This window comes from Varroa destructor, unplaced genomic scaffold, assembly GCF_002443255.2.
Source record: "Varroa destructor unplaced genomic scaffold, Vdes_3.0 BEIS01000002.1, whole genome shotgun sequence".
NCBI lineage: Eukaryota > Metazoa > Arthropoda > Arachnida > Mesostigmata > Varroidae > Varroa > Varroa destructor.
Genome location: NW_019211455.1, coordinates 17,917,772 through 17,945,617, shown reverse-complemented (window position 1 = coordinate 17,945,617; position 27,846 = coordinate 17,917,772). Strand labels below are relative to the sequence as shown.

Genomic DNA, 27,846 nt, shown 5'->3' with positions numbered 1-27,846 from the left:
GAAGTGGTCCAACACGTAGTAATTTAATCTCGATCGATGAATAAGACCAGGTGTTTACCTGTATCTTGCTATTATGGTAAACGAAGGTCTTCAGATTCAGTATCTGGCAAGCACCATACTAGATGTAAGTACTTCACGAGTTAAGAGTATCGTGCTCAGTTTACCATAACTCCTTAAAATATAGCTATTCTACCTGGATTTTATTTAGGGGCCCAAACACTTTAATCCGTGTACATTCGCGGGTGCGGGGTGCAATACATGCTTCATTGAACTGTAACTAAAGGAATAGGTACCTGGACGTCTGTATTTATATTTAGGACACTTCAAGCACCTTATGCCATTATATATCGATTAAAGATCATGAACGATACAACCCAAGCGCAGTGTCTAAGTGTAACAGCAGTTATTGAGCTTTGAAAAGAAAAGCACATATGTTGTGAATTCTATTATTCCGCATCTTTAACACAGTATAAATTAATAGACACTTGTAGATTTGGAGTCTATGCCATGGGCAATTTTGTCGTGCAGAACAGACTGGTACCATTTTATGGAACTTTTATTAGAACTAAACTGCCACCATTGAATGATGACTGTATGCTTAAAAAGCTGGCAAGAGGCCTTATTTGTCCTGCATACTTAAGATAAGTGAAAACTAATTGCAGTACAAAAATCCGGGTTAGACTAAAGCCTCTTCACAATTATGCCTAGAACTTAGTTTGAGCATTAAGTTTGGAGCATCAAGTTGCTGAAAGAAGGCAACTGAAGGCAGTAAAAAAAAGCAGGTGCTTATTGTGTTCATAAGACAGTAGCAGCGTTTGAAAAATGGTAGATAACTTACTGACATAAAAAGTATTACATTATCTACTTACCAAATGTGCATCCTATTATAAAGGCTATGCTGAGTGTCGATTTTATTATTTTACTCGGGGAATTTTTCCAAGAAACTTAATGGTCTGCGTACGGTGCCTTTTTCTCAACGCATCCGCCGTGCAGTCCTAGAACACACTACTCTCAATACACGAAAGATATTTTTAACTATGAAAAAAGAAAAAGAAAAATCAATTGCGGTCTTCTGAGTGAAAATAAGCTGGCTCACACGCCGCAGTAATAGCAACATGCTTTCTGACCGGCTCACCAGGCTGAACGGAAACAACGTAGATTTAAGCCTTTGAATCTGTTTTCTTTGTATATCTACAATTACATACTACTAACTTAATCAAATTGCTAACAGCTTTTAGAGTGGAACATTGCGATTTTAAACGGAAAAGTCTACGGTAGGGTCGGGTTAGGCATTGTGACTTCGAACCTGCTGGGAGAAATTTCAGTTTCACAGTAAACCGTTGCTTTTCTCAAGATTGCTCTCGCAACACAAGAATGCTAGCAATCTACAGTCTAACCAGTGGCTGAGAAATAGAGTTACTTCAATATAATAATCAATCAATCAATTAATTTGTTCAAAATGTACCTTTCTGTTTAATTGTGTGCAGGCACACCACCAACAGCTAGCGCCTAGCTAACGCTAAATGAGGTTCATTATAATGTGATTCAACCAGCAGTCTTTTAACCGTAATCGACTAGATCAAATAGAGTATTACTAAACTGGTCTTAGACAAAAAGACCATTTAGGCTCCTTTTTCTGGGTCCCAGAGACGTCTCATACCTCTAGATTACAGTAACAAGCACATGGACACATAGAATTCCCCTTGTAATTGGAACTTCCCTGTGTGTAAGGAATATAGACTATTCATCAGTATAGCAGAAATTTAAAAAAATCACCCAGAAGACCTCAAGGTAGCATAACCTTGTATTGGTTGTGGTCTTTCCTATTATCCGTGAAAAGTCCCTAGGCACGCTGCTTGGTTCAAACCAAGCACCTAAACATAATGCTTGAATAGTCTGCATCTTATATATTGATTATGTTACGTCAAGCCTAATCACCGCGTATTACTGTCTTCTAAGCCGAGAGCTCCATCATTGATGAGACGTTTGCGAAATCCTCGTTCTTCGTTACCCTCCAGGCTTGTTAATTATGAGAATACTGAGAAAAAAAAAAGGAAAATAAATAATAATATAACCAAGAGGGTAAGCATTTCGGCGCGTCTGTCGCCTTTGCCAACATCTAAAATGTCACGTTGCCCTATCACTAGTCGCTGCCATTGTCGATATAAATTATGTACAAAGCAGGTCTCGTGTTTGAATATTCTATTATTCCTATTGCACGACTTCGACATTACGTATCAATCAGACAATGCAGTCTTTTAAGGCCGATTCCTATCACATTGTCAAGCCCAATCACCACAGAAAGCTCTGATCCGAGCTAATCTGAGATAGCGTCGCTTCATGACGATTCAAAGTTTTATACACTGGCTATTATCGGTATAGTCTATTACAGCCGAAAAGCAATTGGATAAATTAAAAAAAAAACTACGTTCTTCGACAATTTTCACATATTGATATATTTCGGTGTATTGATAGTTCAGTCAACGAACTTATAAAGTAATACCTGGGTTTTGTCTTGATTCTTTTCTATTCGTTGTTTATTAATCTAAACGCATTGTTCCATTACGTTCTATCTTGAAGAGTTCATCTTAATCTTATCCCTTGCCTGAAGCAACCTTTGTTCATACACATCTCGACATCACGAGGAAGAACTTCTTTCAGCAAACAGGCCTTCTGATCCGGACCAACTCTCCTTTTGAAAGATTGCTACGTTGCTCTTGCGCGGTTCGACGCTAGCCGGCGAGGGCACGCCCCTATTTTCCGCCGTTCACCGTGCTTACAAACGTTCAAGCCTCTATAACTATTACCTTGCACGGGTGTATTAGCGAGTTGTTCCTGACACAACTACAGCTGGTAGTGACGTCCAGGGGAGGGCTATAGAATGCGTTTTTGCCCCGCGGGAACAACTACCCTTGCAAAAACTGCGAATATTTTAGTTGCAGTAGAAGCAACAGCAGGTCTCGCAGATTCGCGGTTGGATACGATGGTATAGCACCTATTTCACTGGGTCGCTTGCAGTAGATTTTCACCTGTGAAGCCGGCCTCATTAACGACATGCAGTTTACATAAATATTATTTTCATCATGTTGCCTTAGTTAGTCTAGATAGTTCTTTGTTGGGAGGAATTATTGGTCAGGGCCTACTTTTGCCTGTTGGACAATATGTGTCTATTCAATGCGATTCATTTATTAATACTGAATCCATGGAACTAAAGCTCGGTGAAAGCTTCTTCATCCGGAAGGATGAAGACCTCCTCCAGAGGACTAGCCAAGTTCTAATATAATAATAACAAACTTTATTCCTTAATACAGGGCTACTATTACTCGCAAAATATTATTAGTAAGGACTATTGAGTAACTAAAGTGATTCTTTGTTTTTGTTTGTAAAATTTACGCTTATTCCTCCTTGTTGTAAGAGTTCTCTAATTTGAAAAATTTCATACGTCAAAATCTACGATGGATAACATTTCTGATCTAGCGCACAGACATAAGAGACAATGCAGTCGTTGATGTGAAGAGTACTTGCGTATTCAGAGCACCAGATCGTTCTCGATGAGAGCAATCCTTAGCATCTTAGCCGATTAGAGATATATACATAATGAAAACAACATTATAATTGCCATATATGTGCGGATTACATTAGACATGTTAAAGAAATATGGATGTGACTCTTGGCCAACATCAGTCCGTTCTAGTAAGTACTCACGCTACACGGGATACACTGGGCTGAAGTTATTAATTAATAATAAATTGTAGCATTCTAACTATTTAAGTTCTTTAGAGACCAAGGTCTCCTTCGTGTCAATATCGGACCGATGTATAGGGAACATCTGATACGGCCTTTATAATTATTAGTAATATTATTATTAATTTTCAATCAGAAATCAACAACGTTTTCGTGGTAGGAGTGCAGAGGTATGGATAATTAAGACTTGCTTATTATCTATTTCTGCGCTGACCTACCCAAGGAAACCACCACGGCTACGGGAAATGCATACTTCTAGACTATCAACATGTGTTATAGTAGATATATCAATATAGAGCTAACGAAAGATTAGCGTTCAGTCCAATGGAGATTAAAAACAAAAAATAGCACTGATATATATATTTATATAGTTGCACAGTATAAGAGCAGAGGCTTATTTATTAAGGTCCCTAGACCATAAATCTACCTTTTCGAACAGGTTATTATTATCCAGGTGTATCAATCAGCATTGTGTGAGAAGGACATTGTTGTGGTTTTCGTACATGGCCATTTCTTTGCGTTCGCCGGCAGAAGGTCCCAACAAAAGAACACAAATAAGGCAAAAAAGATGTCGAATCGAAGAGTGAAATAATATCGATTCCTATATGCGTTACATTGATTTGTATATATTTTCCAAATGCGGCTCAATTATTCTATTTCTAAACCGAATGGGCCGCCTCCTTACTTCTGCTAGCTAACCTAGTTACGTTGACGTCATAATATGGCGATATATATAGATATATAGATGTGTGCATGTGTATATATGTATACATATATATATAGAGTTCGTATACTATTAGGGGAGCCGCACTAGCACTGAAATTGTGGGCGAAACCCTCGTACTAATCTCTCTAGGGAAATATTTCATTCGATATCGTTTCTCTCCTGCCTTAGTAGCCTTTAACTTCGGACTGCTGAATGGAGGGGCTAATACTACTCACCGAATTGAGTATTTAATCATAGAATCCTAACAGAACATTCCTGTGAGTATATCGATGATTAAATCATTTCCAAGGGCGAAAAGTAACTCTACGCATGCACACAGTTCAACACATGTGGCCTACTAAAGGACATTAATGTAACTGATTTAATCGGTTGCATCTGTTTTTCGAAGCCGTTGGCAAAATGTCTAGCTTGTCGTGTATACGGGCGCAGCCATTAACTAAGTTTGATTGTCTGGCTTTATACAATACACCAGAAGCTTTCAAGTAGGTCTAACTAGAGACAGTTAATTGCCGAAATCCATTTCGGAGAAATCTATCCTGAGAGTTGTTATAGCTTGTTTCGTGCCATCAACGTCGCAAGAGCTTTCTGCAAAACATTTTTATTATTATAAAACACTACGTAATTTTCTTCCTCGCCGCAGAACTTCGAGTTACGATATCCGTCGTAGTATACCTCGACATACAAAATACTCAATTCGATGAGCAGCGTACTTGGCCATTTCCAAGTTACTTCGAGTCGGAGGACACGATTAGAAGTCGAAAAATGAATGTAAATGATAGCAAGATGAAATTACTTAGAAAAAAAAATAAAGGGTCTATAAAGCAAACAAAAAGTCCTCATAGTAAGCAACCTTGCCGAGTTTACAAGAGACATGGTTCCTCTGGGAAGAACGATGGGCCGGACCTCTACTTACCTGATAAACATGTGGCGAGTCTTGGAAAATCTTCAAAAGTCCTCTTCTATACCGCTTCGTAATTACAATACAGACACATGTAAACAGAAAGCAACCCTTGATAATATCACCATTCAGCACGGGTATTTTATAGAAGATGCCTTAAAACAGCAGATATCTACGTGTAAAGGACAAACATGAGCTGGCTATTAAGTAAACAACCAGCTATTTGGTCCGGGGAAATTAGCTGTATGTAGGCTGATCCATAGAAAAGTTCTTATAGCCGGAGAAGACTGACAATTATCTAATACATCATTTAGGAATTGCTGAAGGAGCTAATAAGAAGGCAAGCACATTACGAAATGCGCCATGTCGATCCGTTCACTGGGTTCATTGCCTTAAATGTCTGTTTGTAAATACCTTAAAAATGTCACAGTATATTATCTTTACTTTGGGTATGATCGCCAGCTGGGACTCTGAAACTGCTATTTCTATAATTAATAGAATTCTTGTTTGCCGATACGTATATTTTAAATGGGGTAATTTTGAATAGATGAAACAAAAACGGATTCTCGGTTCGATAAGCGTTTACTGGAGACCTGACTTAGCTTTTACTATTAGTGTCGATTCCACAAGGGTCTTGTCTTACGTCGGAAATCGGTACGTGACATTACTTCGCGTGCGTTTAAACAGCTTTATGAAGAAAGAATTGTCTAGTTTGTAAAGATAGAGATCATTTGGTATTAACTCATAGGCCAGTGGAACAACTCAATACTAACAGATGTAAAATATTTCACACAGCATTGTCAAGACGCTGGCGCTTTATCGTGACTTATTCTCAAGTCGTTTGTGACGACGACACGCTACGGGGGCTATTTCAGCCTTAACCGGCGTCGCCTGTCCGAGCGTACGAGCGATGAAAGGAAACTTTCGACGGCGGTGAACTCATAGGTAGTACGAATCTGGACAAATAAAAGTAATGTGTCACAGTATCTCTATAGCACCGGTTGAATGTATTCAGTGGAGACATTAGAAACGCAGGCGGTTGTTTAGGCTGTGACATCGTAATGATAAAGGCATCACTGCGAAGAGTACCATGCATTGTGATTGCGTCTATCGTAAGTACTAAAAGCGGAGTGTTGACCCGTTTGTTGAAAATAGATATGACACATCCGGTCGGCCGCACCAGAACAAAGTGTTACCAATAATTTGTTAACTAACTAGTTGTTATCACATGAGAAGATGTAACGTGAATGATGTTTTATTGTACCGCTATAAAAAGAATTCGTGCAGAGACGCAACGATCACGCGACGTGACTTTTAGCGAATAGATTCCATCTAGACTCAGAAGAGTCTAGATAGAATCTAGAACACTGGCTTCCGGTGAGGCTAACGATTTTCCAAGATAAGCTCCAGCTCCGCGGTGCGTGCGTGCGTGCGTGCGTGCCTGCAATGATATACTTCAGAACCCTGACCTCCTTGTTGCAGCGACGACTCACAACTATAATCTAAGCGTGGCTTTTGACGAACGAAATCGATTCTGGACGTAATTGTTCTCCTGCGGAATAAATCACAACTGAGAGAGAAATCCTATTGCGACAATTATCAGCAGCCAGCTTCTCTCGTAAATAAAAGAAACATGTCGAAAAGGCAAGCGATATGTCCAACATATATGAGATCCATACGTCTGTGTAAATAGAGCTAAACTGATTAAATTTTAGCTCGCTCCAAGTGTTGCTACTATCGATAACAGCGTATGTTTCATTAATGAAAACTCATAACTGTCTACGTATGAACTCGTGAAGTCAAACATGAACCTATTCAAGGTTTATTATCGGCTTTACGTATTCATGCATAGATTATACCAAGATGACATATCGATGTAGATGGTGTTTTTTTTTTTTTTTTTTTTTTATCTGCTGATAAAAAACAAATGCACCTGAGGCCTGGCAGTTAGCGACATCGGTTTTTCCCCACTGGTCGTCACCGTTCGTTACGCGATCAGTAAAAATCAATATCGATCGAGCACGGTACAGGCAGCGGATGTGACTACATTCACGCTAGGTAACCATAGCTAAACGTTGAATATATTTTAGGAAATCAAAAAAGTTTCGGGGATCTTATCCGCTAGTGTACCTGACTGAACGTAAAGGTAGGTGTTGCGCCGAGTCTCGCTATAAAACTAGCCGAGTGGATGATATCCGTATCGTGTCTCAATCGCCGCTGTGAGCAGAGAAAATGATACGCCGATATAGTTTTACTGCGTTCGTACAAATCTCTCCATGAAACTGGATTTAATGATTTTAGGTATCGCAAAGAACTGTCACGTGCTAAAATCATCATGTATTTCCCGTATGTTGAAAGGTCCAAATCATCAGCGGCGGCATCCTAAACGCCAACGAGTCTTGTAAAAGTTCAGCGGCAGTCGGCACTCGCGAAGATATATTGACACCATAAAATTGTTTTTTTTAAAAGAAAAATTGTTTTTTTTTTCTTTTAAATTACATATAAATCATTCTATATCAATACGAACTGTAGCACCCAATACGAACGCCGGTCACAAGCATAAAATGTCCCATTACTCACGATTTTCCCTTATACATATTTCAGAGTTTCTAATAATTTTAAGTTAACTATGAAAAACAGCTACAAGGTGTAATAGTTCAAGGAGATTCATATATCAAACACACGATTGAATGGTGTAAACAGACGGAGAAAGACGGCCTTTAGTCTTATCTACGCGAGCACAGATGCCAGTCTCTAGTTCGGACTATGTCTTATGAGTTATTTTTACGATTTCCTGCCTCGCGCGTATTCAACGGTAACGTTTTCGACACCGTCGCGTGACGCCTGACGTTCCAGCTAAGTGAGCTCAAAACTATTTACGTGCGTACCGTTTGGTTTCAGCCAATTTTGCCGTCATGGCCAATCTCATAATATCTCTACTGGTAAACTTTGCCGCTGAAGTTAGCTTTCTTAAACGACACAAGCTTCAACCACTCTCTTGATGTTTTTCTTCTATCACACAAAACTCATTCTCACTTCTTGTCAAAGTACGTGAGCGTACCCCCCTGTCCGTCACCTGCGGCTACACAGAACGGTCAAAACTAGAGCCTACGCTTGGTTAAGCGGTAAGGAAATCTCTGTCTGTGATATGTCGGAGACCACTAAAACCCCCAAACTAAAAGGGGTATAGACTATTTCGGTAAAATTAGCCCTCATGAGAAATGTAACTTTGATATAGCTATTATAGTACCTCTAACTAACAATACGTCTAGAATGGGGTTTTAACAGGCTAGAACTAATTTGATACATCGTCTAACGAAGCATTGCTTATTTGAGATTTGTTCTTTTTTTTGATAATGTTTTTGTTTTTTAGGGAATAGATCCGTGATGGCAACCTCACACCTCGGCGCACGTTTTGGATTTGATTAGTACTGAGAATCTCATTTAAATCATTTCGAAATGTTCTTTCCTTCAGTTATTTTATATGTATATGTAAATATTTAACTGAATTTAATAGTTTCTTTTCTTAATGGGAGACAGGGGACTTAGTACCAGTTTCAGCTGGGTTCGTATCCTAATATAATAGTATTTAAGGGTCCCATTGATCGCTGTCACAAGTGAAGATCGTTGGAAAGAATCTTCTGCGGGAGAGTCGTATATGCTATCAGAGTCTAGTGCCGAATCTAACCCAGTTGTGACTCCAAAATGGATACCGGAAGCTTGAGAAAATCTAGAAAAGCGAGCAGGCCGCTTGCTCATTAGGTGCCTGTTTTGCAAAGGGACATTTTTAGGCGCAATATATATATATAGTTGGAAAAGTATTCAATTTGTATCTGTTAAGGTAACTGATCATTACAAAAAGATATTGTTTCTATTTCGACTATATTATGTTGTAAGCAGTATCGAGTTCTGGCTATTTTTTGGCGAAATACATTATTAAATAAACACCTGTTTTCTTCTGCGTCGCCTCTAGTTCCGACAGTATGTAGCATGGGACAAAAAAAAATTCTTCATAGTTTGAATAAATAACTATTCTGGTCGCTGACTAGCTTTATCCACTAATGCTAGTATAGAAGTTATCCCAGGGTGCACAGAGTTAAACTCCCATCCTGTAATGATTTGCTACTTTAACATATATAAATTAAAGATTTTCCAACTGTCAGAGGTATATATATTGGCTATAAATATGGTAAAGTTGCCCGCAGCACGCACGTAGCAAATAGACATACGCAGAATTAAAATATTCGATTAGTAGATTTTCTCTTCGTTTAGTCTGTGTATTACATCCTCAAGTTGATCCCCGTTGTGTAGCGGTAAAAAACGTCCATCCTATGTGACAATATATTTGCCAAAAACTTCTTTCAGCTGGCAGGGAAGTTCGCCAAGGTTGACCCTCAGACGGCAGTGGTTTAGACATCCGCGTAGGTGGCCTAAGGGCAGCAGGGCCAAGACAGGCGGACCTGATATCTAAGCTAAGCAAGGCTTCTTTTCTTGTGCACCGAGCATGTTATTAAGGAAGCTCTTGCTCACACACTTACTTTCACACGCCTAGACGCACCTACACTCTGAGAATTGTCAGATACTATTCTTATTGCTAATAGAAGTCGCAATATCGACATGTTAGTAGCCAGAAACAATACAACTGACGACGATCGTCCGAGTTACTTACTACCAGGAGTCTTCGCGGCGTTGCAATCCTAGTAGAGGATGTTTCAGCCAGGGTGTGTCCTAGGCCTGACTAGCACCACGAAGGGAGTAATACTAAATAGCTGAAACCTAATGATGCGAATGTGTTCGTCAGTGTATTTCTTTTTTTTTTTTTGTTTTATTAAAAAGACGTATCTGAGTAGCGTTGTTTACAGTCGATTGACCACCATCAGAGCACAGTATATCTAATGCACATTAATGGATGCTCCGAGTAAACGACACTGTTTGTAAATGACCTAGAAAGCTAATCCAAATCGTTTGGTGGCAAACTATAGCTATGGAGAAAGTCCTAAAATCAGTCGCCGAACTACCTCAAAGAGTTATAGAACAAAAACAGAGTCAACGAGCTGAACATTCGAGCCTATAGCGCCTTTCGTATGGGTAAGTTATCGCTGAAGTCCCGCTATAGACACTCAGCAAAACAATACGAGATTATTATAATAGAACGGACCATTGATTTCAGGTATATTAAATAAATATTTAAAGTTTTATCTTTGCTACTGTCGTTAAGCATTACCTATCGTTGATCGACGAATGATTTAGTTAACAGCTGAAATCAACATGGATGGATAATATGTTGATAGACGATTATTTAGCGAGCTAGTTTTTACAAAACGGGTTCAACTGAGTCTACATAACCATATCTAGCTAGATATATGTTGTACACCCTTGATAAATCTATAAAAGGATTTAGGTTTTAATTTAAGATGAGGGCTGATTACTATTCGGTGAGAAATTACGCAATTAGATTTTCTTCTGCCTAAAATTAACAAGCTGAATCTGCGTCCCTGGATTTCTAGAGGTATCTATCTGTGTCAAGAACAACGTTTTGTTGAGAATAGTCAAACAGTTTTACAAATTAGTCCTCTGTTAGCAAACCTAATTTAGGTTGCACGCTTGTTCCTAGTTCGTAGAAAAAGCCCGTTAGAGGTTTTCCAATAGGTAATACGCGCAAGATTGAAACGGTCAATTGACCTGTTCTTGTGGTATTACCTAGTCACAATTAGGTTATGAGAAATCGTCCTTTTCGCGCATGTGCCATTTTTCCACTCTCTATTATTATTATGAAAAAAGGAGGAGGACTAGGAAAAAAAAAAACGTTGAAACAGAATTTCTGTAAAATGCTTCGTTCAAGTTACTTGAGACGGCACTACGCTATTCCACTTTTTATGTGCGTAGACTATTTCTAATTGTTTTCGAATTAGAGTTGAATGCTGCTTATTATTTTTTAAAGGATGTTAACTTGAGCTTAATAACACTAGAAAATTATGAATAAGACTCGATCGTTTACGTTGCTAGCTCACAGTGAGTGAAGGTAGTTCGTATAGACCAATGCTTGACACCTCCTTATTAAGAGGAAACAGTATATATCAAATAATTAGGTACTCGTAGGATAAAAAATTAGAAAAAAAAAATTCCGGTCAGTTCAAATATACAACGGTAAGAATAATAGTAAGTGAGCACTAATTCATTCATGCATGTACGTAAATGTAAAATCCCATAGTAATATTAAATGAAGTCAAAATTTGATAGCCATCCCTGAGCAGCGCGCTTAATGCAATTAACTTAGAAGTTCGTTTCGACACGTAACTGCAGTTAAACGAACAGTGAAATAATAGCATTTAATAGACATGCGACCAGCCCGCCTTTCGTTTGACTTATGACGTTGGCTTATATTCTTCAAGAGAGTAGGAACTTTTAATATTTAGCGATATTTTTTCTATAAATTTTTCTGATAAACTGCCCATGCTATTATTTATCTAGTAATCCATGAACTGGAGTTAAATCACAGCACGCGGCTCTGCATATCAAGCGCCATCAATGATCGTACCGTCACTGCTTTTAGAAAAGATGTATAAGGCACCTCATACGGGCTGTACATTGTTACTCTTGCGTATAAACAAACATAAAGCCGTTTAAAACGTTGTTTTCTCGATTGTCCATGAAGGTTTGGGTGGCGCGAATACAGTCAAGCGATTCGGAACTCGAGCGAAAGATGAGCGTGTTAGCGCTTCAAACTAACAATACAGTTATGACTGGCACTTATCCTTGTTATGCCTGCGACACCTTTGCAACTGCAAGTTACTTCGCCTCTAGTTATTAACTATGAGCACACTGTACTCCATAGGATTTTGAAATTATGACTAACTTTTGAACTGCGCACTGCTAGCAGACGAATTTCGGCTATATTCTAATCCTCTAAAAACTTCTCAGTAATAATTGGTTGAGTTTACTGCTGGAAAGATAAGTTCACAAAAAAAAATATCTTTTAGCTTCTAAAATCAACACTCAGTGGTAAAGTTTTTATTCTTCGAAGGGTAAAAAAGCGCTGAGAAAATTCATCGAAGGTTGTTGAAGACATTAAGAGAGGAGCGTTTAAACGGAAACACAGTATGTAAACGTTTGAAGCGCAAAAATTAAAGTAGTAAAGGTTAGCAAGGAGGTGACCAGGTATCGAAAACAGAAGAGCTACAACGCATCGCCGCAGTCCAAGGTTGATTTTTCACGAAAGCAGACCTTTCGCCTAAAACCGGCATTCTATATGTAACGCGTTACAAAATTACAACCCAAACACTGAAAATGTGAAAACTGAGTAAAAATGTTCCTGGCCAATTGGAAATGCATACGGTGTGTTTTACGTGTAATTTGCGAAGCTTTAGTCCCGCTTGGGCTAAATGGTCATCATAGACGAGGCGTACTTTAATCTCTACTGCCAGCTGAAGGGGTACTAGGCAAAACAATGCATCGTTTCGAGGAAAAGTCGTGTTCGGTGGCAATATTCACTAAATTTGGACATAAAGTGATGATGCTATTTGCAATAGACATCAGGAACATTTATTAGTACGGGACAGTCGCCGCATATAAGACAGTTCGCTATACGGAGTTCCTCAAAAGATTCATGGACCGCTAGAACGGCAATTGACAACATTATTCTTATCGTCGTGCCCTATTCACTTGTTGGACTAAGTAGAGAAGTGTCCAAGGCGGGCCTCAAGGCTTATTTTCGCGATCTAAGTGTCGACCTTCTTAGCCTGGGAACTGCAACTGGCGGGCAAGCACATACCTCTAACGGTTTACTTTAAAAAGCCATGAATAGAGAAATTACATACGGGAACGCGAACAGCCGGTACATGGCTGTTCGGAAACTGCTAGCGTACTGGAACAGGTACGTAAAAGGATGGTACCTCTAGCACATATTAAAAATAATCATCTCACACTAACTTTTTCAAAAGTCATTCAATTTCAAGCCTTTCGCCTATAACAGCTTAATAATAGTGCATACATTTTAGACTATTTAAAGTTATATTGTTTTACATGATACATATTATGTAGCTGCTTATGTTTTACGTTAAAAATGAATGTTATGTATCTAAGGATTTATTTTATGGACAGAACTTTTCGAGCAGATATAATATTTTTTTCTCTGGACATTTTTTAAGTTTAAGAGGTAGGCAACATCCTACCACCGTAATGTGTTCTGCTATTTTTTTTTCCCCTCCACTTAATTTCTTAGTGATCAAATCAGATATAGCGCGGCAAGAGTTATCCAAAACGAAACGTCTTTAAAAGAGGGCTTACCTATATGTAGCTTTCTTTTAATCTTGAAATCACCACGAAACTCGTCTACCCATAAGACTGGTAGTACTTGTCGACCGAAACAGTGAAACATATCAGTAGGCAAAATTGCCGATTGTCGTGCAAAAAAAGCAAGACCGATTCCTGTTTCGTACTAGACATGGGCTTTTGCTGCAGAACGCAATTTGTCGAGCCCCCTTTGTTCGGCTAGCTCAACATGTTCAATAAATTCAACGGATACTTCGGACCTTCCGCTTTTCAAATTAACGGTCCGTGACGGTTGTACAGCAAGTAGTACGACAAAAGTCAAACAGGCTGAAAGAGAATATACATATTTGCGTAAACATGGGAAAAGTCAACTTGTTCGGTGGCCATGGAACGCTGATAGAAGGATCGTCCAAAAGAAACCAAGAGCAGCTATATTTAAGTTGAGCAAAGCTGATCTGAAAGCTAACAAGCCAACGGGTAAAAGCTGTTGAAGCCGTGACCTTGGCTCTAATAGACCAACTTGATAGACGTTTCAAACTGAAGGTAGTCGAGTGTTTGACGCATGTGCGGGAGAGGTTCTTCATTCCTTCGAAATGGGAACACAACGTTTACAAAAACACAGAGTTGAAATAACAAGTGGGCTAGAGGTAGAAATATGTGTTAAATATTCTTTGGAACAACTCGGCAGATCTAGGAGATGCAATGTTTACGGCGTCAATACGCTTCGACGGCTACTGAAATGTTAACGTCTAAGTGACAAGAGCCTGTTATATTATAATCCGGTATGAAGAGGTATGAAAGAGTGTACAGGTAATTCGTACACTTTTATAGACGTGGAAAATATCCTTTACCTGTATGTACATTGTGTGCCAACAAACAACGAGCACCGTAGTTGAAAACGTATCGTAGTGTCATCAGCCTTGTTGCTAATTCATGAGTTTACAAAGCGTATTTTCATTATCGTGTTTTTGACTGGCCTCCACGAATGCTCCACAGCTAAAAGCCATGGAATAAAGACGTAAAGGTTTAATCAATGTTATTATGTACATCGCTTGAATGGCTCAAAATGAACTCGAGGTTACCTTGCAAGTATCTTTTTCATAGTATAAACTGCCAACATTTATAATATTAGATATATATATATTAAGTAGCGGGTTGCGTCTTGCAATTGGTAAGTACTTCACGAAATAGGCGGGCATCCTCTGTGCCGGCCATAGGTAATTTCATGCAGCAACACAGAGTGCGTTTACCAGGCTGAGGTCAGTTGTGAGCTGTATCAACTTCAGGAGCTAGACATTGAAAAAGCGATTAAACATCGAATTTACGTAAACGTCTAATAACTTGGCTTTAATAACGTTCATAATTTGCGCAGAGTGTTCTTGAAGACTTATTCAAGTTTATTGCTTGCATGTCAAATAAGGCACAAATGGTCCAGTTGAAACTTGAGAACTTAGGACAAACTTTCAGGGATCATTTTCTGCAGTTATTCTTTTCGACGAGGACAGCTCTGTAAGCAACGGATCAATAGTTTCATCAAATCACTATCGGTGCAAAGGCATAGGGTACACGTCTGGATAAGAAAAACGGTTCAAACCCCGGCATATTTGGACATATACAATATAACAGATTTGATTAAAAAGAGTAAAGTGTATATGTATGTATACATATGTGCAAATCTGATGGAAAGATTTCATGAAGCGCCCACCGATCCGTGGCTCTACCGTAGTTCAGAGATGTGTATTGTGAAAATTCCCACGAACTTTATGTAGGATATGCACACGTATTTGTCGTCTATAAGGCTTGGTATTAAAAGTTAAGTCTCATATCAGAAGATTTCATATGTTAAGGCTCCTAATTACAGGCACCTGATAAAGAAATGAACTAAATCAGGCCTCGGTAGGAGTAACGAAAAAGGTTTTTTACTAGCAAGCGTGATTAAGCTATGAATATTGTATTGGCAGCTCGATTTAAAATAATTTTTTATCTAACGAATTTAAGATAACAGTCACTGCCCACTTTTTATGTGAGATGGCATTATTAGAGGAAGTACAAGTTCCTCTTGGCAATTGATTAGTCGCGAGTCTAATCTTCTCGACGCAAACTTCTTTGGCCTCGTTAATGATTACTAAACCTCTGAATGTTCGTGTCGTTATCATAGACTAGTGCTTAATACAATCGATTAGGTATTTTACTTGAACCTAAAATTGAACCAAAAAAAAAAAGGAAAAATTCACAAAATATCCTCTACGTTAATGAGTTTCGTATACTTAGAAACGTTGGCAAGAAAGCTCAATGATGCAATAAAGATCAGGAACTTTGCTAGATGTTTATTACTCTAAAATTGAGCTCAAATTTCCTAGCAGTTACGATAATATTCTGTTCTTTTGATTTGTCTTTCATACTTAATTTGGTCACATTGTGACTTTTAAAAGGGGCTGCCTTATGCCTCATGCCTTACACACATATGTATATATATACTATCAACCTCTAAACTACCCTCATACGAACACATTCTATAATTTTCAAACTTAAATCAATCGTTCATCAAACCTGCCGTGAGTGAAACTCGACAGAGGTAATTTTTAACAGTCCGTTGAAAGCTGTATAGCTCTGTTCTTCATTTAGTTCGTAGGCGTTTTACGTTCCCCGCGACCTGCACAGAGACTAGTGATTTTCTTAGGAAACATAGGGTTTGCCTCTACGCTAGTTCCTTCATCGCCTGAGAGTCCTTCTACTCAGCATATACTCTGCTGTGGCGCCATCAAAATATAGCACCGCTCAACCGCACTGACTTGGAACCGTCTGCTGAGTGTACATTGGCACTTCGAGTGCTTTCCAAATACTTGCTGAACTTATAGACCGGTGAGCCTCCTCTGAACATGAACCGTTTCCGACTCTTTTTTGGTAGCCAAATGTTAATAGGAACTGGGACTAGACGTCTTGTTTGCCTATGCGATATTATGTGTGCAGTGCATGTGCAGGAGGCTCGACGTAGTACGGCAGGGCCCATTGGGCCGTTCGAACATCGTGATGCACGGAGGAAATATTGCTATCAGGGAGACGATGCATTTTTTTTTTTTCTATTCATGCGTCTATTAGTATATAATTAAATCATTGTTGATGTGTGCACATTGGTTTCGATTCATTTAACGGATAAAATGACGGTTTTTGTTAAGCTCAAGTGCTCGTGACCTAGACTTCTCTTAGTGGCCCAATTTATTTTAGATAACCCGTAATACGTTTTGTATCGTTGCGATGAATCTCTCTCTTGAAATCGTTATGTTTAAATGACAACTTTTTTCTACACATATAGACCAGGTTAGTTCATATTTTTTAGGCGATCATTATATTGGAATAAATACTCTCGAAGGCCTAATATTTGCATTGTACCCATGGCTGCCCTCAACCGAGATTATCTTCCAGGCCAGTTTTTTTTTTCCCATATTGCCCACACTCTCTACCCCTTTCTCTCTCAAGTTTTACCTCGAGAGTCCTTGAATGTGGTGTGAGCGATGTTCAGAAACTGCTCCCATTGTTTTTTTCTTCAATGACATCGATGGCATGTAACAGTCACCAGCCCAAGCTGGTTGAATAAAGCGCTTTGGGGCTGTGCTCATACACTGCAGCCAGGAAGCCCACTTTAGTGGACTTGAGAAATAATTTCTTTTAATTAGTCTATCAGGTATCGAATATAGATTTTATCTAGAGACGTTATTAATAGGGTACTATGGATGTTTTCATACTTTCATATAACTGGGTTTGCGATAACATTCGTGATTGTAGCAAATCGTTAAGAGCATAGCGAAATTAGTTACCTGCAAGTTCCACAGCTAAGCCTGTGACTTGATATATCGAATATTCCAAACGTAAAACGTATTCAGAAGGGCATAACGCTAAATGTCTATCGGAAATGTTTGGTCGAGGTTGAAAAATCGATGAAAGACTCTGGAACTTTGACCTCTTAAAAATGCGACGGAAATTTAACACCTATCTAAAATTTGTCACAGTCTACATCTGCGACACTGCCAGTACAAATAACCGGCTATTCTGACAACGGTAATCTTAATTCACTGCCACGTAAACCGTCATAGAATATTGTTATTACTATTCTATGCCCAATGATTTACCACTTGGGCAGGAAGACGGGTGCTGACACTACGTGGGACCAGACTACGAGCTAATAGTGTAGAAACAATGGGTGTGCTGATCTCTGACCAAGATTTCAGGTTCGGACCCCGATCGGGTGGAGAGCTCGGAACACTCTTCGCGAGAAACTGCTCATACGATTCCGCACAGACGCACACCTACTGTTCGTTTCAGATTGACGGAAATGGGATGTATCATTCTGATAACCAAGATGGCGTCCTTAGGCTTCAGTTAGACAATGATTTGATTTGAAACAAACAAAAAGGCAACCGCGTCATTAGACATACGTCGCGTACACGTCAAAGATTAGGACACTTCCACACCAACAAAATTCCAACTTGAACCTGGTTCGACCTTAAATAGAGAAAAAAAAAACTATCATCGCTATAAAATAATGGAGGCTTTCTACGAAAGGCAATAATAGTATTTCAATGTTCCGTTAAATATCTTTGGTCTATTTTGTTCTTTAGATAGATTAGACGAAAATACTTTAAATGGACCTTTTTGCAGGTTTATCTCCATTTTCCGATAGGGATGTCAGATTTCGGAAAGCAAGTTACTTATGTCTTGTATGACAGCTTCGATAGGTGATGCGGCGGCAGACGAATTTTACAAAGTGGTGGCATTTCTATAATTCTTATTGAATTTAGCCTGAGAGTAGCATCTTAGACTGTTAAGCTTCAAAGGGGCAAGTATACATCATCTGACATAAGTTCACTTTATAATGGCAGCAATCAACAATGCTAAGATAAAGATAAAGAGGCCATATCAAATAAAACACGTATGCGCCGGGTCTATATGCTTGTAACTCCTTCGATGAGATTGATTTTGGGTTAATACCATACAGCTTGAATATGCTGCTCTCTTAGATCCTTGATGACTAGGACCATCTCCGTTCCATCCAAGTAGACCTAAAAGCGGTTGTTTATAGCGAGATGTCAGTTGATGTATAGTATATTCGTGAAGCCCGTTATTTCGTCATGGTATCATTGCCTCCGTTTTGGGAATTAATCTAAAGCTGCCGTAAAAAAAATTCAACACCACTAATTGTTGCCGCAGCCATCGCTGCATATAACCCGCAACGATAAGGTGAAAGTTGATATAATTGCAGTTTCTAACTTAGGGATGGCCGTTCAGTTGTTGACCGAAGTACGTTTGGGGGAGAGAGTTCCGTGCTAACCCGGTTTTGTCGGAACCATCGAAATCAATCTCAGCAATACGTACATGACAATTTACGACATGACAAGACGAAACACTAAAGCATCCATACTATTAATATCACGTCTACCTTCGATCTGGTTAGAAAAAAGCGTTACAAAGCGCACTATCTTTACAAAACTGCTCCGCCATACGTGCAAAGCTGATTCCATGCTTTCCAAGATGTCGCTCTGCAATAATGTGCATAGAGGCTGTATTCTTTTTGAACGCATAAGTTAAACTAAATCCAGTGTTTTTAACTAAACAGTCGCGATCTCATAAATGTGCTATATTTCTCGTACCCATGTGACTACGTAAACCAGGCTTCTCTATAACACAACGATTCTATCAATACGCCTGAGATAAAACTTCAAAAATATTGCATTGCACTCCACATTATTATGCAGAGTCCGGGAGAAATAGCTTATACTTTCCGATAGCTATTGCTAAATTCTGCTTCATTGTGTCTACAAATATGGTCAGGACAAGATGCAACATTCTCCCAGAGATGTCTCCTTTTCATTTTACGCTCGCACAGACCCTGCTGTTGCAAAGCAAGGGGGCTTTGGAGGAGTTAAACAGCTAACGCACCATAGAGCCAGCTGAGTTTTATAGTGGAGTTTGACTTTCACCTCCTTGTTTCAAAAGTTCAGCATGTAGTAAGAAAGTCGATATCGGACTCTGTAATTCTCAGCACGTTTACTCCCCCAGCGCATCAACTGCCGCTGCAGACGCTGCCTCACTCGTCGGGATTTTTCTCCGCTCTCATTTATAGAATTTACTGTCAGACTGTACTGAAAAAATGAGAAGGGTCGGTATACTTGGATTGCACAAAAGGTACTTTGCCGTAAGGTAGACGCCTTTAAAATGTCCTCTGGCGTATCCTGTGCCTGCATACCTATAGCAGCTCTGTGATCGCCTGGAGGGTTTGCTGTTTTATGATATGGAAACGTACGTGTTTGTTGCCGTGAACGCACAGAAATGACGCAAAGTTTCCTGGAACTAATAAGTGTCTCTACTCGAGTATATATTGTGGTTTATTGGTCGCCATGTCTGGATAAATACGTATTTACGTGGTGCTTTTTTACGCTAGAGAGAAACATCAATAAAAACTTTAAAATATTTCATTTTTGCGCTTCGATTCAGTCTGGTTTTAGTTGTAACCGCCGCACTTGCTCGAATGCGACCCGTTTTTCATCCTTACACTTCTACTGATTATTGTAGTTCAATCTCAAATGGATGGGGTAGAGTGGCGCAAAGCCTTAGTACAGTATCTTGACGGAAGTAGGCATGTACGGTTTTCTTTTCAAGGGATCGGCATGTTCGATGTCACACATAATTGATGATATAGATGTCCTTTTTCATTAAATAGAATATATATGGTGATCAAAATGATAATTGCAAGTGTAACGTAGTTTCATAAGGTAATAATAATAATAATAATAGTTAAATAGAAATATACTTATTATCTAGTCGCCGAAACATTACATTGAGTACTGCCGTGTAAAAAATGTTATTGAAAAATCACTGCGAAGAACACGTAACCTAATGCAGAATATAATTTTTTTTTTAATTTCTACAACAAAACATAAATTGAGCTTGGAAAAATTGGCTTAAGAAACCCGTCCCTATTGCAAAGGCAGTCGTGCAGCCGGAGAGAAAATCGCCTTGCGTTTGATGCTACTATTATTGGGGGACGCGGCATGCATCATTGTAGGATACAAAGTACACAACTTTGATCATTTGAAACAGTGGTCAGCTTTGTTCCTCGATAGTGATAAAAAGCTCTGACATCTGATCGATTGACACTAATAAGGTACTGCAACAGGCTTTGGGCCTTTTTCTTGGACGCAGTCATTATTATTAGCTGTCATAATTTGGAGATTATTTAACTGCAGAGAGATAATGCACGCAATATCGTTGAAATAGCCGAGTTTAGCATAGCTTAATTGAGTTGCGTTACACAAGAGCTCTAACCCATCTTCGCGTAGACATTCTGCCTTAGTAAACAACTATGACCTATCTTTCTCCATATAGCCTTTTCTCTTTTTAGTACCCTGTATAGCTGAAGCTCCTGACACCTCGTAATTAAGTTTTTGGTTTCTATGAACAGCTAGGACTTTTTTTTGTCTATACATATTACCCTCAAAAGGCACTACTCAGGTAGTGCCGCAAAAGAGTCACCGATATTTGTTAAGGAGTTCAAACCTGAAAATCATGTCTAGACGTGGGTTCGGTCAGACGGTATTTTTTCTCAGTACGGAATTACCACTCCCATGGGCTCTTTCCGGCAGTCAAAAGCTGCAGGTAATACAAAGATTTCTTTTACCATTAGACAAACATTTTTAAAACGACATTTACAGCTGCAAAGCTTTTCAGTCCTATTTAATTGTCCTTCTCCTGCTAAAACTCCTGCCTTTTTTTTGTGCAAAACACATTTGTGTATTGCGGTAAGCAGGAGTGAGAGAACAACCAGTTTATGGCATCAATGAATTAAACCTTCAAGGTTGACCAACTATCCTGTACTCCCTGTGAATTTTAATAATTCAATCTAACGATCAGGTAAATAGATACTAACGTTTTTTTTAAATTTTATATAGACTAAGAATGAGTATGTACAGTACATGTACGTATGATTTACTAGAGAAAAAGGAGAACGTATCGGTGAACGATACAAAGGTTTAAATGTGATCAAAGTGAGCCTTTTTGGATGATTTTTAGTTATCCTTCTATCTTACAGCTCTTCGCAATCTCCTTATGGCGACTAGTTTATAGCCCGTTGCGAAGACCAACCTCATACAGAGAATAAGTTCACGTCTGAACTAATTTAGTAGAGCTTATAGAGAGAGCTTAAATTTATCTGAAAACCCTAAACTGCACGTTTGAAAATTAAGGGGTTAGCGTTATCCGCCTTGTGAAATTACTATATATGAAACAATTTAAGGTGTTTTATATCATAATTAAATTGGATTCTTGATTAAATTAAATAATAGATAGATTTTTTGGAACTGATTGCTACCTAAATTTTAGTAGGCTGGTACTCTCAGAATGGCCTATTAATTACTCAGTATGTATAGTCAAGTATCTTATATAACATACGATAGAAAAATATGGTGGAGGCTATCTACATCGCTTAAACGAAAACATCAAAGCTTACACAAAATGGCGTAATCGAATTAAAAAAAGAGAAAACTTTGCCTGGTTACTTATCTAAGCGTGCATTGGTGTGCCTCGCGTAAAGCGACAAGTTTATCATAGCAAAGAAACAGAGCGTCTTTTTCGAAATTTCAGCGAAGATCAGCTATTACCCGAACTTACCGCGCATTAAGGCCAAAAGCTTCTTTTTTGCAAGAAATTTACGGTTTTTATTATTGCCATTTTTTAAGGAATTCAAGAACGAGGCAAACCGGACAACTCTCAATAGAGTTTGGAATCAAAGGGTCTAGAGAAAATTCATCAAGATGATTTCATTAGTAAGTAATTTATTAAATACATACATTTCTGATATAGAGTTTAACGGCCTTTCCAAATAGATGACTATCAATTTTTTATTAGGTCCTTTAGATAAACTACAACTGTTAATCTTTTCGCGAATAATTTGCGTCCTCTTACACTTTTTGGCCATTTAGGCCCTTGCATTTTTGGTCTTTTTTTGGCTACTAACTAAATTCTATTGGATTCTTTGTATTGAGCGACACTTTAACAAGTTTACGGCTACCAATATCGCTTGATCATTAAAGAAGTTTTTGCGGACTAAGGAAGTCTTGCATGTTTGAAAATAGCTAGTTAGTGGTTAAAGTCTCGTATAGAAGCAGTACATAATGGTTGTATCAAAAAGAAATGAGTATCAGAAATGACACTTTTAGCACATGCAAAATATGTTGTTGAAATACCTGATTCTATTCAAATACTTATTACGTCATCGGGAGAAAAACACTGACCAGTCCAAAGTGAAATTATAGAAAGTATGTTTTATATTTTAAAAAGAAGATTACCATTTTCTGTCCTTCTATGGCTAAGGAACTTCCGTGGCCTCTGGGCAAAAGACTAGGACAAGTGACCTTTGCATACCTTTATTGAAACTAAATGAACACTATTAAGAAAATCCTACATAGACCAGAACTAATGATAATCTATTGCTGATGCAAAATCCGTTCTATGTGACAAATGCATGAAAGCTCAATTTTTGCTAAGCAGCTATCGAAAAGTGGCTATATGGTCTGGCGCTGCCATGGCAGAAGATAACGTTTTTTTTTTTCTATCCATTAGTTTTGGTCGATCTTTTTAATGGTTTGTTGTAGTCTTGTTGGCAGTAAGTTGATGGTAGTAAGTTGAGTCATTCGACCAAATACATGAAGTCGCCTGTCAGTCTGTTCCGCTACAGATTATATTGTATTGTTGCGTGCTATCTATTTCTCATCAGCCGTGATGAATCGCTTTAGCAACGGTTTGATATTGTTCCCTGTACAGTTGCACAAACGGCAGTACGATAGAATAACTTTTTCTTGCATCGAACGTACCGCCTCTTTTTGTAGTTAGCTTCTTTCAAATGGTTTAAAAAAAAGAGCGTTTGATGGTAGATGTTGTATTTTTTTTTTGCAATGCTATTGTTACTCAGATGTTCATTGCTTAACTTTTCTCCATAATTAGTCGACCAGCAGAGCGAGCATCTTTTATATTGGAATTTTCAGAGCGAACATAACAAAACCATTTTCAAGCCATTTCGCATGTTGACTATAAACAGCGCAATATTTTTATGGGCATGGGCAGCATTTTTACTTTGACTGTAGTAAAATTGTAGAATATAGTGGGTTTTTGTGTAAGTTCCACTGACTTATAAAACCGAGGTAAAGCATTGTCACAAGGTTAGCATACTTGCTACCTTACCTATCAACGCCACCAACGCGAACCGCAAGCGATTCACGCTGCCTGAGGTACGGGACCGTGGAGCTGCTAATTACACAAACGATTTTGACAGCCTTAATGTGTTATACGTTTTGCTTCAACTGCTGCCTAAATCGGCGAGTTCAGTTAATTATCTGTTGTTCTAAGAGCACATGAGGCGTAGGCTTTGCTATTCTGCTCAATAAAGACGTTCCCTAATGGGGTAGAACAAAATCTACCATTCTACTAACCCCTGTCACATGCATCGACGAAAGAGAGGAAAATAATTTATTCAGCTCCTTTTATCACAGGTTCAAAATCGCCTCTCTGGTAAGTGAAACACAGCTCTCCGCACAGCGCGAAATGATGCTGAGATTAGGGCGGGCTGAAAGATAAAAACCGCATATCAGCGTAATTAGTACTCGGAAAAATTCGATTCGGATGTGGCCTGTTCTTGAAGGACAAGTTAGGTGCAAATGAATGAGAAAGATTTTGTCCTTTTCGCCCCGCCTATGCTAACAGGCCGATCCAAGGCAGCGAATAATCGAAACAGCGATGTTTATTCAGTCTAGAACATGTTCGATCAGGGATGGGTAGAGCTCGCGTGAAGGCGCCATCGTTTAAAAGTGGATCGATTTGGCAGAAACCCAAATCCGCTGAGAACAAATAAGGAATCTGGAGGAAATTGGCTCCATATCGTTTAAACGCATTTATAAAATTGTATTTTTTTCTGCTGCGCTATACTTGTTTCAGTGCCAACATAGGAACAACTCCATATTCTGTCATAATAGGTTGTCCGATTAAACTTTCAAAATGTTGTTACGCTTAAGAAGGTACGTAATGAACAACTGTAGGTTCAAATATGGATAAGGTAAAAACCTATTCCTGTGCTAGTGGGGTACGTAGTGGGTAACGTATTTTCCTGCTAAACGTGGACACATGTTATGACCTAGCTTGGCGTCCGGGAATAGACACACTGTTTCGTACTGATTTAGCCGTTATTTACCTATAAACTCTGTTAGTCATATGCGACTATATTAGGATTCATTCCCAGACTATCAAGAGATAGCGTATCGTCTGTGAATAGGTAGCGCCTTTATGCCGTCGATTTCCGTGAATGCAGCCTAAGTAAACGCATCTTCATGCCTAAGCTAGTTAAATCGTCGATCGTGTGCCTAGTGGTTGGTTGACAATTACTCTCTAAAGTAATGTCACGCTAAAATACTTCTTCAACACGTAAACGTGCTAGATGTGCTGGTAGCGAGGTGTGCTATTAAGGTACACAACTTTTTGCATCGTACTTCTGATTTGTATATTAACAGCGCTCATCAAAGAACTACCATTAATCAGGCCTCCCGCAATAGATTTAGATGCTTCGCAATAAAGCACCTCTACTAACTTAACTGAAGCACTAGTTGAGCGTGTATCAAACTTTTAGAATCGATTGAAAAAGGCTAGAATATAACCTCAATATGCCGGCCTGTAAGGTGACATCCGGACAGTTTCGGCTAAACGAATTGCTTAGATCGAGCGATGGTTTCCACGGAATATGCCTTTCACATATCTTGTTTTGGATATGACTAGATACCTCGATCACGGAAAATAACAACGATACGGAAGGGACAGTCGTTCGTTTTCGTTACCGTTGTCAAGAGCTCGTCGCATCTTGTGACATGCGACAGATATAATATGCCTATTTGCATGTACGAGCCATAAACGTGCACATACAACGTCGGTCATACTTTGCTTATTATTGCGTTAAATTGGACCGCACGCATCAGATATAAACGAATTTCGTTAATATTGCGATTCGCAATGGTTTAAATAAGACGCTCGTTCAATTCGAAGGAAGACTTATGGGCAGATTAGTAATACTGCAGGAGCGTCATGATACATGTAGCAATCAGCGTGAAGAAACCGAAATAGCTTCAAGCTAAGAACCCCGCAACCTTGAAAAACAACCAGCCCAGGCACCGATGGTAGCATAAACCTTTGAAGCGCTCGGCGGATTCTGCCAAGTTTAGGATCGTCTAACATCTGAAGAAAACGCTGGGGATTTGGATTGGATTTCGATGGACGAAATTTGTAAGATTTCTTGTTGTTTTTTAGTATTATGCAAATGTGCCTCGAATAAAGAAATGTTTGTAATGGCCAATAGTGAAGACGCGACCTGTAGAATAGGCTTCAAAGAGAGCTACGTTTAGCTATGGTCACGTTTGACGGTGAGCCTAAAAAAGGTTTTACTGTTCCAAGCTCTCACCGGCAAAAATCCAGCTGCCGTTGGCAAATTAAAAGGACAAGCAACTCTAAAAGCCTTGATGTATTATTGAATAAAAAAGTGTTTTTTATTCGTAGACCCTAGCGACTATCGGTAGGTAGAATACTGGTGGGGTTTACAAATTGAGCACAGAGCTAGGTCAAACCACTGCTAGCGGATGCGTGACCATGTGTAGATCTCATAGTAAATATAAGTTGATCCGGTAAGTATTAGATAAATGTCTTCCAATGCGCTGCTTTCTTTCCTAGATGTCGTATATATGAAAATCATAGATGAGATACGAAAATCTTGCAAAGTAAGCATATATCGATTACCAAGCATGTTCCTTTCATGAGACACCCTCAATCGGTTTTTTACTTTGACTTTAGTAACCGCACATAATTATTCGTTCTTCATGTTCAACGCATCCCGCCTGTCAACGCCTCTACTTACCTTTCCAAAATAATTAGACCGTGCTCGATACTTACCGTTGCATCTAACTTTCTGCAATGATATCTGCTAGTTACTCGCTGTTTACTGCTCTTCCGTTCTTGAAACCTATGCCTGATATTCAGAAACTGTTTCCTGTAACAACAATTGCATAACAAAATGTCGGCCACGTGGTCAGTGATCTGGAGATGATATCGTTTGAAGATCCTTTAACACTCCAGTCAGGTAGTTTGTACTGAAAGCAGACACCTGGACGAAAGGTTCTTTATCCGTCCCATTTCGTCCGATTGTCAGATCTGTCTGATTGTTCTGACCGTTTAAGAACTGATGCTGTAACAACTGCATATTTACAGAAGTTTTCGCTCTGTTGCACGCAGACTTATGCACACAAAATTATGGAGATGCACAATACATTGGTAAAGATGGTATAAATTAAAACCTATTTCTCGAAACTTAATTTATACTATACTCCGAGTTACGATAAAAATAAAAATTATCACTTCACTAAAAGGTATTTTCAAGGCTTAAAGGCTTCCTTGAGACTAGTCCTTAAGCACATTTAACGATAGCTAAAACTGAAATAACGTACTTGAAAAACAGTAAGGTCTATGTTCTTTGTGTAGAAAAGATGATGAGATACGTCCCGAAAATATTTCCAAGTTAATTTCCCTCCAGCATGAATCCTCTCCAGCGTATGCATCTCCAGTTACAATGAATAGTATGTTTTATCTCTTATAATTAGTTCCTAAGCTACATAGAGTAAAGGTTCTGCGTTGCTTACTAGAACACTGAGTACCCAGGTACGTTCTTTTTTAATCCTAATCTAACACACGAAGGCCCTTCAGGCGAAGTCATACATTTTTGCTAAACATGGACAACATGTCATTAATTTTATACGTCCAATCCTCAACTAAAAAAAAAATAGCGTTCATATTGTGCATATTTTTTTTTTAAAGAATACCAACAATAAGAGCGGACCTCTTCAATATGTAATGCAACAGTTGAAGCACAACGTCTTGCTAAAGGTAGATAAAAACAAACATTGACCTGCTAGACATTAAGTAGTATGTACATGCGAGAAATAACAGTGATTGATCATACCCTTAGAAAATGGCCAAGTAAGTTTCAAAAGTTCAAGTTGACGATCGCGAAACTGTTGTTCCTATCGCGCTCCGATCTCTATTATTTTGTCATAGCTGAGGAAACAGCTCATCGAAGTTCTTGTGTTTCGTGGTTTATACTGCGAGCCAAAGGAATGCGCTTTGATCAAGAT

General features: G+C 38.8%; 1 long non-coding RNA gene across 2 annotated transcripts; it reads right to left on the bottom strand.

Moving 5' to 3' along the window:
* Nucleotides 1-2,274: 2,274 nt before the first annotated feature.
* LOC147757462 (uncharacterized) lies at nt 2,275-6,261 on the bottom strand. Of its 2 annotated transcripts, none has more exons than XR_015321691.1 (4): nt 6,142-6,261; nt 5,384-5,437; nt 4,172-4,257; nt 2,275-3,042 (listed from the first exon to the last, which is right to left on the bottom strand). It is a non-coding gene; the product is annotated as an uncharacterized LOC147757462 (long non-coding RNA). The 2 variants fall into 2 exon arrangements; XR_015321692.1 differs by having other exon boundaries at nt 2,276-3,029.
* Nucleotides 6,262-27,846: the final 21,585 nt, after the last annotated feature.